The following is a 12,913-nucleotide window of genomic DNA, read 5'->3' as shown; positions in this document are numbered from 1 at the left end:
GTTTAATTTATGCAAACCGGCTAAACCGGCATATGTCTTAATGTTACATTCTGCCAATTTTGGAAGAAGCCTGAATCACAGCACTAAATTCAACTCAAGATGCATTAGCACTTAGCAATATTACAGTGTATTGCATAATTGACAGATTTTACATAATATCATGTTTATAAACTTACTAATAAAGAAAGTAGTGTCTGAGGTTGTGTGTAATTTACAGCTGAGCCCAGGCAGCTGATTTCGGCAACTTGAATAAAATTACATTTTATGGAGGGGGGCGGGGGTTCACTATCTCTATGTAACAGCTGATAGTTTATTTGGTTCATTTACATAAAGTAACAGAAAGTGCATTGCATGGATTCAGTGAATGTTGTAGCGATGCTACATAATAGACACTCATTTTATGTTGGGACACAGTGTCATTATGTTCCACTGAGAAGCTAAAATTCAGTAAACCAATCCAGTCCAGTGTTTGGCTTGATATTGTAACGCAGCAGGCTGTGAGATGTTAGTCAGTTTCCTTATTGCCTCTTTATTTTGCACTGAACACAGGTTACCACAACACCAACACAAAACAGTAGCTTCGCGCTCCTATCTCTGCATCAGGCACTGGCTTAGCTTCCCACATCTAAGACTAAGTGCCTCACCTTCCTCCTAAAGATAACAACACATCCCTCCCTTAGCTCCCAACCAGTTACAGGTGTGCTAACACCAGCAGCTCACTGTCATAGTTAGCTGACATGACAGACAGGATTCACAGCGCCTAAGCTGACAACACGTGCTGACTCCACTGACCTCTTGAAATCTCAGTGCTTAATCAACAGTCATCTTTTATGAACTATTGTCTCTGAACAATAACAGATCTAACAGTGGCCAAAGTGGCAACAGTAACACAATGGACAAAAACAAAGACCATTACAATATCAAACAGGTTTGAAGATTTTCACACCAGCCCAACCCTGTCCCCTTCTTCTTAAAATATGTATAATAAAATAAATGCAAAATAAAAGTTGGTGCAACATACCCCTTCAAATTAAATGTTTACACTTTCAAAAATCAAATGCACTTTAAAGTGTACACTGGCACTCACACACATAAGACAAGCAAACCCACTTTTTAACAGCAAACTTTACAAGCCTACTGTGTGGTTTGTATATGTTGTAAACCAAAACTAAATATTTTTACTCAATAAAGAACAATAAAAAAAAGTACCCGGAAGTGTTCTGTGGATTTTGATGAGGTGTCAACCCATCACTTGGTGTCCCGTGGTGTTGTGTCATATGTTGGACACAGCAATGGAGCCTTTAGGAACGAGAGAGACTTCTGCGTCCTTCCTTTTTTCCAATGTGCTCACAGAGCTCTTGTTTTCTTCAGAGTTTCCTCCCTAAAAAAAGTAGACTATGCGAAAATGTCAATAAAGTAGGACATGCATGTACAACCTTAACTCACCTTGTTAGCTAGTTAGCTGTCTATGGTCCATTTACTGTGTTTATACATGTGCTGTAGCTATAGCTTACGAAGCTACTTAATTAGTGAGCTTACATACCCTGTGAAACGACCTAGCAAGAGTCTATGTTGTTCTTCAGTTGCTCACAAAAACCGCAAAACATAATCCCATCAAGAAATATAGTTAACATATAGTTAAATAATAAATATAGTTAACAATCCAGGAAACGGTCCACAACTTGGTATAAACTTTAGGTATAACACTTTCGCCCCATTTCTTCCTACAGGCAGGTGCTCCCTCACTCCACCTTCATTTTGACGTCAGGCGTTCCCTGATTATGCACACCCGTCATGCTCAAAAACATTTACTCATGGGAGCGCAGCATTACACTCCAGCTCCAGCAGAAACCATAAACTCTTCATTAACGCATATATTTATGAGGCATTGCCCTTTTTAAACTTAGAATAAAACATATGCTGTAGATTTTAAAACATATATAACATTCCATCTTAATATATTTACCTTGTAAATATAGAAATATATATAAATATTTTTACAAAGAGGACTTTTAATCTCTTGTAATTATTATGAACTTTATATTTAGGCTAATGTTTAATATGTACAATTTTCTTAAGTCTAATTTACATACATTTATTGCGCTGGAAGATTTGGTCCATGTTTAAAAAAAGGGTTAGATTTCAAGAGTAAAAGCATAATTGCCTATGACAAGAGTAAAGTCACGGTTGAAAAGAAAAGAACTTTAGAAAATTTAGAAAAAAAATTTATAATATTATAAGATTAAACTCTTAAATTTACCCTACTAGAAAAAAAAGTTGTAATATTATGAGATTATATGCTTAAATTTACCCTACTAGAAAAAAGTTGTAATATTATGAGATTAAACTCGTAATTTTATAAGAAAAAAGTCACAGATTCTCTTGTTAATTTATTAATTCAATTTTGTAATATTGAAACTTTTTTTTCTCATAATATTATGAGTTTAATCTTGTATTATTACAAGTTTATTGAAATTGTGATTTTATTCTTTAATATTACGACAGTTTTTCTGGAAATCGAACATGGCCCTAAGTTTATAATTATTAGAATCCCACATTTAAAAAGACATATATATACATACTTTTTTCTGTGTTTTTCTGGTAATTGTTTTGTTTATTTTTTGCTTATTTGCATGCTATTTTCTTGTGACTTTTCACTATTTAACTTTTTTCTGCTATTTTTTTTGGCTATGTCTTGTTGCTAAGTGCCCTCTCTCAATGTTTTTGAAAAAAACAACAACAACAATTTGCTCAGGTTTTAGATGGTTAAACAAAGCAGTCATACATATGGTATACTAGATGCTAAAAGTGCTGAGTGCCAAGTTTCCATAGTGGAACAGTTTAGATCTCAATAGAATCTCAATATTTTCATCTTGCAAACTTGGAAATGCCATCATTAATCCATTCAAGGCCACTGCTCAGAAAAAAAGGTACAGATTTTTGCATTCAAAGGAGTAGTGTTACATTTTGAATCAAATGGTGCTTTCTTGCAGAGTCAGATGAAAACTCATGTTTGTTTTCTAACTATGTTAAGGCCATGCAACAACTAGCTAAGCTTAGGATAAATAATTGAGTTCTAGAGTTTTGTGACCATGAAACTTGACAGGACACCAGCAGAGATTAAGGTCACTCCCTCCACTTTTACATTTTGTTTTTTGTTGAACCCATTAGATAAAATGTGTTAATTAGTTTACTTTGGAGGTGCTAGCTCTCCCCTCAAATAAAAAAATACATGTTTTTCTTCTTGCCTGTAGTGCTATTTATCAGTCAAGATTATTTTGGTGTGAAATACAAAGTATTGGAGGAGTCGAACATAGAGATGTCAAAACAAAATTAATGCACCATGTGCTTGTGTTGGCATCACAGTAGCGCCACCCGGAATGCAGAGGAATACTTAAAGCGTAATATGCAGACGCGGAAGTCAACTGGCTATATTTGACGACTTAGGATGAGAATGTGTTGTATGTACCACAGAGGCAAGTGACATCCAGTTGCCCTCCAATTTTTTTTTAGATATTTTCTTACTTTTCTTTCATCTTTGTCTTTCATTTACCTTCCATATTTTTTAGCAGTCTGGTTTTAAAGAATGAAATCCCATTAAAGGAGTTAGTTGAAAAAAGTACACACAAGAACATGATGACTCTTTCACCCCTAGAAAAAGAACAGAAATTAAGTCTAAAATATGAAGGAAAGTACCTGCCATTTCGGGGTAACTATTCTGCTTGATGTTCCTTTGAGATCGAAAAGGAAGAGAATGCAGGAGAAATAACAAGCTTTTGGTTGTGTTATGTCTACATTCAACTAGGCAAGACTTTCAAACAACAGATGGTGTTTTTTATGTCTTGTTCCATCTACTCTCAAAATGGAAAATTACTAACAGAGTACTGTGGAAAACAGTCCCCAAAAGGAATGCTAATTTTAATGTTTACCAATGTTTGATACATTCATCCTGTGCCTCTTTTTTCCGCAGTGACGGATCGGGCCTCTCAAGGAGGCAATGTGTTTCGGCGAGTTATCTTTAATGATGTTAGTAATGGGGAACGGGACAGCTTGGTGTCTGAAAGTAGAAACAGGAGATGGATGTGAAAATGGCCAATTTCTCTGTATTAGTGCAAAGTGATCCTGTTAATGAGCTCAATTATGTAGTTTCTGCCTGAAACTAACCCGATTTTCCAATGAATGCGCCGATGTGTGAAACTTTAACATGTTTCAAAGTGGGAAGAAGGAAGAATAAAGAGGATTTAAACACAGCCAGACCGCTGAGTTCAAGAGCTACACCAACATACTGAAGAGGGGCTCATCGTGTGACACTTGGCTAACTGGGCTGAGTTCTAACAGTTGCTGTTATTGAACTTGAGCTTGTATGTCTCTGTTTACCCAGGACACAGACAGCCAGGCGGCAAAACAACAAAGGCCAACAGAAGGGTGGAGAGGGAAAGCAGATGCAACAGTAACACTGTGTCAACTTTTTGTCCACTGTCCAGTCATAAGCTGCTCAGCGTGCTGTGAAGTTAGCATGGCGCGCCATCAAGGTTTCCACTTTGTGAGTCAGCCAGCTGCAGTCTGAAGCCCCCTGTCCAGCTTTGTTTGTGCGTCAACATGTCCTTGGACAAAATGGTCATACTTCATATTCAAACAGCAACAAGTCGGTGAAGCTCAAATTAGAGGACGTTACTCCGGCACAATCTGCCCTGGGGTAACATTAGAATACTAGTTGCTGGTTTTTCCATGTAAATATATAAAGGACATGGCTTCACTGCAAAAATACCAAGTGAAAACATTTTTGATATGGTTGTTCTTTTTCTTGAAACAAGCACATTTGGCTACCTGTGTAGTCAGTGATTTTCAATTAAAATGTGAAATCTCTAATCAAAATTTGGTTTATGCATGGTCCTCAGAGGATGTGGCTTGATGATTACTACACATTCTCACTCAAGTATTCATCACTCAGGTAATCATCAAATTGCAACATTTGAACAGTGGCCCAACACATCAAACTATGAAGCCCTAGTAACCCTCCTGCATTTTTCATTGCTCAGGGCCGGCATGTTAATTAATGCATTGTCTTTATAAAACAAGCTTCCATTTTCACAGGAAATGTTACAGTAAGTTTATGCTTGTTAAATCCACTCAGTATGTCACGTCGTATAGCTCACGTCATATACCGTACATCACAAGTATAGTATAATACACATACTAGCAAACCATGTAGTTATTAAAATAACTCAACTGACTTTTTGTTTCACACTGGACACAAACAGTAGACTCCAGGGTAAAAGTCTTGAGTTTGTGTGACATATCCATCTCCCCTCCTACCTACTGTATGCACACTTTGCAGAGTTTTTGGCCAGAGCGTCAAAAAAATGCCATTGCCTGGTGTGTCTCATACTTCTACAAAGGGTGCCTTGGAGCATCTGTATGACGGCCACAAGAATTTGATGAGTTGGGAGGGACACTGGGTTGATGATTTTAATGAGTTTTCAGATGTCATGTGAAATATCTCAGTGTTTATTAAATGAATGAGAACAAAATGTGATTCGGAAACTCATGGTCCCCTGAGGATAAATCTCTCACTTTGGTATTTTCTTGTAGCCTCATTATGAGATCAAAATTTCAGTTGTATAATACTTTGATTCATTACCAGATATCTACAAAACTGATAACATTCCCATCTGTATTCATCATACTTTGTGTTCAGTTCTAATTAGCAGGTGTTGCCTAACCATGACAAAGAAAATCAATCACGTGTTGCACGTTGTCTCACCCAGGAGACAGCTGTGTGTCATAGAAAGATGCTTAAGGGTGTTTTCTGTGTCAATATAAGACACTGGGGGGATGATCATTTTTGACAACCTGGGAAAGAGAACAGGTTGCTCTAACTAGAAGCCCATATTGATGATTTTGAGTTTTTAGCTTAATATTGACTTCATTGTGTATTGAAGTTCAGGACACTGAATTTCTTTAGCATGAAAACATGACTTGTGATGAAGTTACAATCTTTTTTATCCCATCAGTCCCTGGGACATAGGCCTACTGGAAGGTTGGTATTCCACCAACGGTTTGAAACTCCATTTTTAGAATATATTAATTTTCTTTTTTAATGCGGAGTAAGTTGAGAAGATGGGGCAAACTGAACTGAATCGTTTGTGGCTGTGGCCTCTTCTTGTGTCCTTCCATGTTGCTATGATGATCTAAGCAATTTGTTTGCATCAAGTGTGATTGTGTCCCCCTTTAGGGATGATTGTGAACTCTTTACAGCCTCTTATTATTAGGACTATAAAAAATCCTATAGGCTTTTTGATGAGGTAACCAGGGCGACGCTAACTGCCGTGTCGGCCTATGGTGAAATTTTGTCCCTGGAGCAGTGTATAAAATACTTAAAGAAGCTGATAAATGGAAATACTGCGAAATTAATTGGCCAGGGAATGATAACGTTATTCACTGCTACTTATCTTTGTAAGAAGTCAGGTAGTTAATCTCCAAACCCTATGGCCAAATTAAAATGGTATGATTTAAGTTAAACACATATCATAAAAAATATAGCGTTTTCCATGCAATAAAGCATTTTTTTTTAGGTTTTCTTACCATCTCAAACAGTGCTACACACCTGCCAAAGGATATCCACAGAAACAACAAATGTGGTAACCATGACTATAGGCTACTGTAGCTGGAACAGCATTTGTCCAGTTGAGTTTGCACATTCGCAGAGCATAGGTCACAGGGAATTTGCTTGTTATAGAAAGTGGGATCATTTGGACTGACTAACTCGCAGCCCTATGGCGCTGCGCTGATAAAATAAGGGCTATCGAACCAAGCATACCCCTGTGAGCTGCACAGAGCTCAATAGGGGATGTTTTAAAGGTCAGGGTGCAGCAGTTAATCTGGAGAGTGCTGAACAGAGCCAGCAGGAAGGCCAAGGAGAGCTTATACTATCTCTCTCTGTTTCTCACACACACAATCTCGTTCACTTCTCTCTTTACCCTGAAAGAGATGCTGTGCTGTGGACAGGGTGTTTGTGGAAAGCCAAGGCCTGATTTAATCTGCGCCGCTGAAATAGAGCATTGTCTCATTCGCCGGCTAGGCTGTAGATTCGGTTTTTATTCAGTCTGAGACGGGCAGACAGATAGAACAAAACAAGGAGGAATGAGGAGAGCGGGATAGAGTGGGATTAGACTGTCACCCACACGACTAACTAGACACAATGTGAAATATCCCTGACAGTCCACACTCCACCCCCAGTCTGTCCAGCCTACACCAGAAAAGGAGAACTGAAACTACTGATGAGTGAGTGAAAATTGAAGTAGAAAAGGTGGCCATATCTGAGGTCCAGAAAATAATGGTGACACTCACTCTGACTATCAGAGGTTAACTTGGGTTAGACAGGTAAGTCTGAAGACTTCTGTAGGACAAGCTGGCACCTCCAGTTAAGTGCCCTGCTAACTTGAAAGGGGATAAAATTATTCAAACCTTGTGGCTCCTTTAGACCTTCCAAACATTATCTGACCAAATGAATCAGATTCTGTTAGTCATTTTGCAAGGGTCATTATGCAATATATACATATGCAAAATGACTTATATGTATGTCCACTGATTGAGACCCAAGCTTTGTAATTCCATATTATGAACTTGATATTTTGGAAATGTCGATAAAACACAATTGCGAGATGACTGTGTTTCCATTGAGTGATGTTATGTGACATATCCTCTCGAAATAACATTTCAAGAAGCATGGCGATACATGTTCAAAACATTAGCAGGTTTATATCTATTACAGCTACTGCGCTAGCCCTCATTATTTTCCTTCAAAGGTGACGTAGGCTTGTTATGTGAGCAGTAATGGAAAGGCTCCTTATAAGTGGGAGTTTTATGGGATGCAATAATGCACATAGCCATAGCATCATGTGACCTTTCAAAGCAAAAAAAGTGTTTCCAAAACAGTTTTGCAAAATATGGCTTTTTTGACTCCCCTGAAATAGCACCTTATGGGAGCATATCATCTGGTACACATGTATTCATGGTTGCCGATGTTCTTCCCTGAACTAATTTGTGTTGGAACATGTCCGTTTCTGTTAAGAAGCTTTTATTATTGATTTTTAATGGGAGAAAGTGTTGCATGGTGCAAGTGCACTGTTATATGTAGCTACATGCTAACATCAAGGAAACATGCAATCTTGGGTGCTGATGTTAATTTCTCATGTAAGTATAGATCTGAAAGTGAGAATAGTCAGTCCCCTTTAATGCAAATAAAAGAAGTGTTGGCGTATCAAATGAACATGATGTTTCATGTGTCAAAACAAAGAAACAAAATATTAAAAAATTAAAGTAAGATAAATGAAAAAGGAAGCTCTGGGCAACAACAGGGAAAGTTCCTTTAGTTACTTTTCCATACTGTCAAATTTCATAAATTGCCAGGCTTAATTATCAGTGCATGAGGTGCAAATCAGACCTGTGAAACAAGGTTGCTTTTTTTGTCCTGTGCTATAACTGTTGCTAAGTAAAGCTGTGAAAAAAACATGTTTTGAGTAACACTTTAACAATACAGTACACCTGACAGGTTTTGTGCAGCAATACCAACCACAATGACAACAGTAAAAGTTGGATTGTAAAGTTTGTCAATAATTGTTGTGAGGAGTCCGTCTAGAGCAATTTGCAGTCTGAGCGAACAATTGGGCCTCAGAGGTACCCTCAGAAGAATGTTTTCCAACATTGAAAAGTACAGATAAAGCCAGTAAATGCCATTGTAAAATTGTACCCAGTTAAAAGCTACAGACGAATGTTGGGAAGACTTCCTGACTACTTTATTTTCTTCAGCAACGTTATCTCAAATTATATATCACTGGTTTTATTGAAGCCACTTGAAATAAGCACTCTCTCCATCTTAAGAGTCCACAGATGTCTCTAATGTGTCCAAAAGTCCAAAAGAAGAAGGGTGGGCAGAGGAGAACAAGGCTGAGATGAGCTGAGATGGTTTAAGACAGACAGAAAACAGAGGAGGACAGGCAGGGACAGACAGTTTAACAGTGCCAAGACAGGAAAGTGAAAGAGAGAACAAAGAGTTGATAAATATGGCTGTATGGATTTTTTTTTTCTCTTTTTAGTCTAGAAGCAGAAAGTGATAGAATGACAGAGAAATGAAGGGAGGGACAGAAAGAACAACACGGTCAGGAAGAATATTAGTGACAGTATTTTGCTCTGTCTCCAACAGAATTGGACTTCAACCCTGTCTAGTCTGTGCCCAGAGGAGGGAAATTAACAATCTGTCTGTTCGTTTAGGGATTCTTCGGTTCCTGACGCCTCTTGGCGCCTGCTAGGAATCTTAAAAAGGAGCAGAGATGGCAGCGAGAGACAGAGACAGAGAGTGACAAAGGAAAACAGAAAAAGACACAGAAGGGAGGAAGAAACACACAAAACACAGGCAAAAGTGGTCATAGCAGGGTCTGCCTCAGTTCACCTTATATCAAAATCGAAGTGTTAAATGTGACTGCTGCTCCTTGCAAAAAGGTGCTTACACATAGCCAAAAATAAGAGATGTCCTTTATCATAAATGAAAGAAACACCTTTATAAAAATGCATTTTAACTGCTTTGACAGCTGTAAAAAAAAAAAATAATCAGAGTTAAAGCAGCACAACTTTACAGATCCGAGAAAAAATCAAAACCTTTAACTTTAGAGATTTTCATTAAATAAAATCCTGTGTTTGATAGTATTGGCTTTTTTTCCCCCAGAAAAAGCCATTCAGTGTATTTACATTGTTATTGCCTTTCTATATAGTTTTTTACATTTTCAGTGGTGGAGTCAGGCATTCCCATGCAGAATTTAAACTGTACTCACACAGTGACATACAAGGAACATGGCATAAGAAATTGTGTTTCTATTTCTAGTTTTATCTCAGTGATATCAGCCTCACTCTTTAATTCTATATCCAAAATCTATTACTTTACTGGTAAAATAAACTGAGCACTTCCTGCAGCAGTTTATATGCAATTGATTCAAAATTTTGGGGATATTTTAATGTGAAGCAGTCACAGAAAACACAATGGCCTATTTGTCACAGCCGTTAGTGCTGAGAGCAATCGGTCATCAAAAATGTGTCTACAGAGGAAAAAATGGTGTCCTTTCTCTGAATATTATGGAAAGTAATAGAATAGTTTGGAGAAGCCACAGTGAGCTGTTAGATGAAGAGTTGCAAGCAATAAGCTGCTCATCGCCAACTCCTCAGCAAGGTAACCAATTAACCACAAGTGCCCTGCTGTTGTATGGGAAACTACTCACACAGTGTGTGTTATATGAAATCATTATGATGATGGAAAGAGGAAAATATGGACTGTTTTTTTTGTATTAAAAACAAAGTGAGTTCTTGTAGCTGAGTTGTAAACACTAGTTGTTTTATTTGACATGTCTAAATCTGCATCTGTATCTGTTCGACCAACCAAATGATCTGTATCTGTACTTGAAAACAAGACTAGGGGTGGGCGTTGTTTATACCAGAAGCTGTGTTTAATCATGGAAATGTATGTATTTTCTATCCTAATATCCATTAGCAATGAAATTGTACCTTCTTCGTATTGCATCCCAGTCTTGCTGTCTTTCTCTATTTCATTTCTAACCAAATCAAGTTTTATAAGATATCTGGACCCCACCACTATGGAATGCTATTTGATTTATTATTAAATGAATAAAAATGCTTGTGAAATAAATAAATATGACTTAAAAAAAACAACTTTAAATAAATAAATAATTTAATAAATACATGTAAAAAATAAATACATAAAGGAGTAGTTAAAAAGTAATTTACTTTTGTGATTTCCATCTGTTAATAACCAGATACTTGACAGGGTGTTAGAAGACACTAAGTCAAAACTTCATGAAACCTATGAAACATGCTACATCTTAAAGAAATGAATATTAAGTGAAATCCAAGGTAAAAAGTTGGTGTTTTCTTCAATTCTCAAAACAACAACAAGTTGTGCACACTGACATATTATCACCTTACACAGTTGTCATGGCTGACTTGCTGGCATACAGTCAGCTACAGGTAGTTTTGCACATACAGAGCAACATAAGCATTCATTTTAATCTGATAAATAAGTGCAATATTCACTTTTCTTTGCTCTGTTTTTTTCTTTTTTCTTTTTTTTTTACATTACTCATGCCAGTAGTAATTTGATGTTTTTTAATTTAAAAAAATACAGATTATTGCTATTTCATCCTCTGCTATGGCAGAGCTATTGTACTGACTACCAACAGCCTGATGAGGTGTTCATGATATTATCTGTACCTGTACCTGTTCCACATCTGAACCTCCAATAAACTGACTCATATAAAATGAGACACACAACTCATCTTAAGCAGCACGCAGGCTGTTTAAAGTAAAGTCTCATTTAGAGGGAAATGTAAAAACTACAGCAAGCCCAAAGGAATTATGAAACAGTGTCAAAAACTGAGCTGTTGAGGGAGAAAGTGTTTTATCACATTTTCCCAGTGAAACAACTGGCGCAGAGGAGATATTAGAGAATGGATAGGGCACTGCCAAAAAGTACACACCTGTGGACACACACACACACACACACACACACACACACACACACACACACACACACACACACACACACCCAGACTCCACTAAGTGACCTGAGAGCACTGTCATGCATACTAACATCAACTGTATGTAGCAACAAGAAATATGAGTGTTTCATTTCCTTCCGAAAACTCCAATAACATCATAACACTGCTCAAACAAATTACTTGACCTCAGACATTTTGTGAATTTGGAAAATGTTTAATTTACAGCAAATTATTCTGAGTGCAAATGTGGAACACAGCTGAATACATCTAGTTTCAATCTAATGAGTTGTTGATTTATAACAGTTTTTTTTTCCTCAAAACATCATGTTGGCTAATTAAACCATCAGACTGCTTCTATATTAAAACATTTTCCTCACGTGGAGAAGAGTCTATCAGGATGTGGAGAGTCAGAAGATACCAGGCACAAGCTGCCGCCTTTGTTTTCCTGTCCAGGACCATGACATTCACGACTGATTACCTACATTATGTGACACATTTCAGGGGACAAGCAGTAATTAGTGCACAAGTCTGCTCGAAAATTACTATGCTGAGCAAAGTCAGTGCTTGGAAAACAAAATCAGGGTAAAGTCCAGATGGCACTGTCTTGTGTTTTTGTGGAGAGCTCTTGGGAGATGAAAAGGGTTCATCCTTTGCGGGGCATGAATGTGCTCTGATTATCATGGCATTTAATCTATTAGATTTTAAATGTCTTTTGTAAAATGGCAACAATACAATTACTCTTAATAATTTCCTGTTTTTCATTGTTTTATGTATATTATTATAATATTGTAATTGAAATTATGAAGGAGTTTGGACAATTTAAAAATGTCCACTGAGCTTTGAGATTTTTTTTGTTTTGTTTTTCACATGCTAGAGGAGGCACCGAAACAGCTGATTGTCATCTTTTAAAATTAGACCTAATGCCCCAAAAAGTACTGTATGAAGGCAATGCTGTGCATATTTGCAAAATAATTAAATTAATTATTCATCAGGTTCATTCAGTAAAAAAAAAAAATGATCAGAACATTTTGTCCATTGTTTTGCTTGTGCCATGCAACTCTATCTGTCCTTGTAGACTAAAACTTCCCTGTCATATTCTTTGGATTGTTACATTGGGGAAAAAGATAGGATTTGGGTCAAAAATGATAAATATTATATTATACAACTCTGAAGAGCAAGCAGGGCTGAACTGAAAGTGATGTGTAATGTCTGTCTCTCCTCCATTCCATTCAATAGCAGGGGCAGTAGTTCAGGCGTGCAGGTCAAAAAGTGACAAAGCAGAATTCCAAGTAAGTAATCAAAAACAACAAACAATACATGCATTAGACCAAATTACACCTTCCTCTCTT

This window comes from Plectropomus leopardus, chromosome 14 (genome assembly GCF_008729295.1).
Source record: "Plectropomus leopardus isolate mb chromosome 14, YSFRI_Pleo_2.0, whole genome shotgun sequence".
Classification (NCBI taxonomy): Eukaryota; Metazoa; Chordata; class Actinopteri; order Perciformes; family Serranidae; genus Plectropomus; species Plectropomus leopardus.
Note: the sequence above shows the minus strand (reverse complement) of the source record.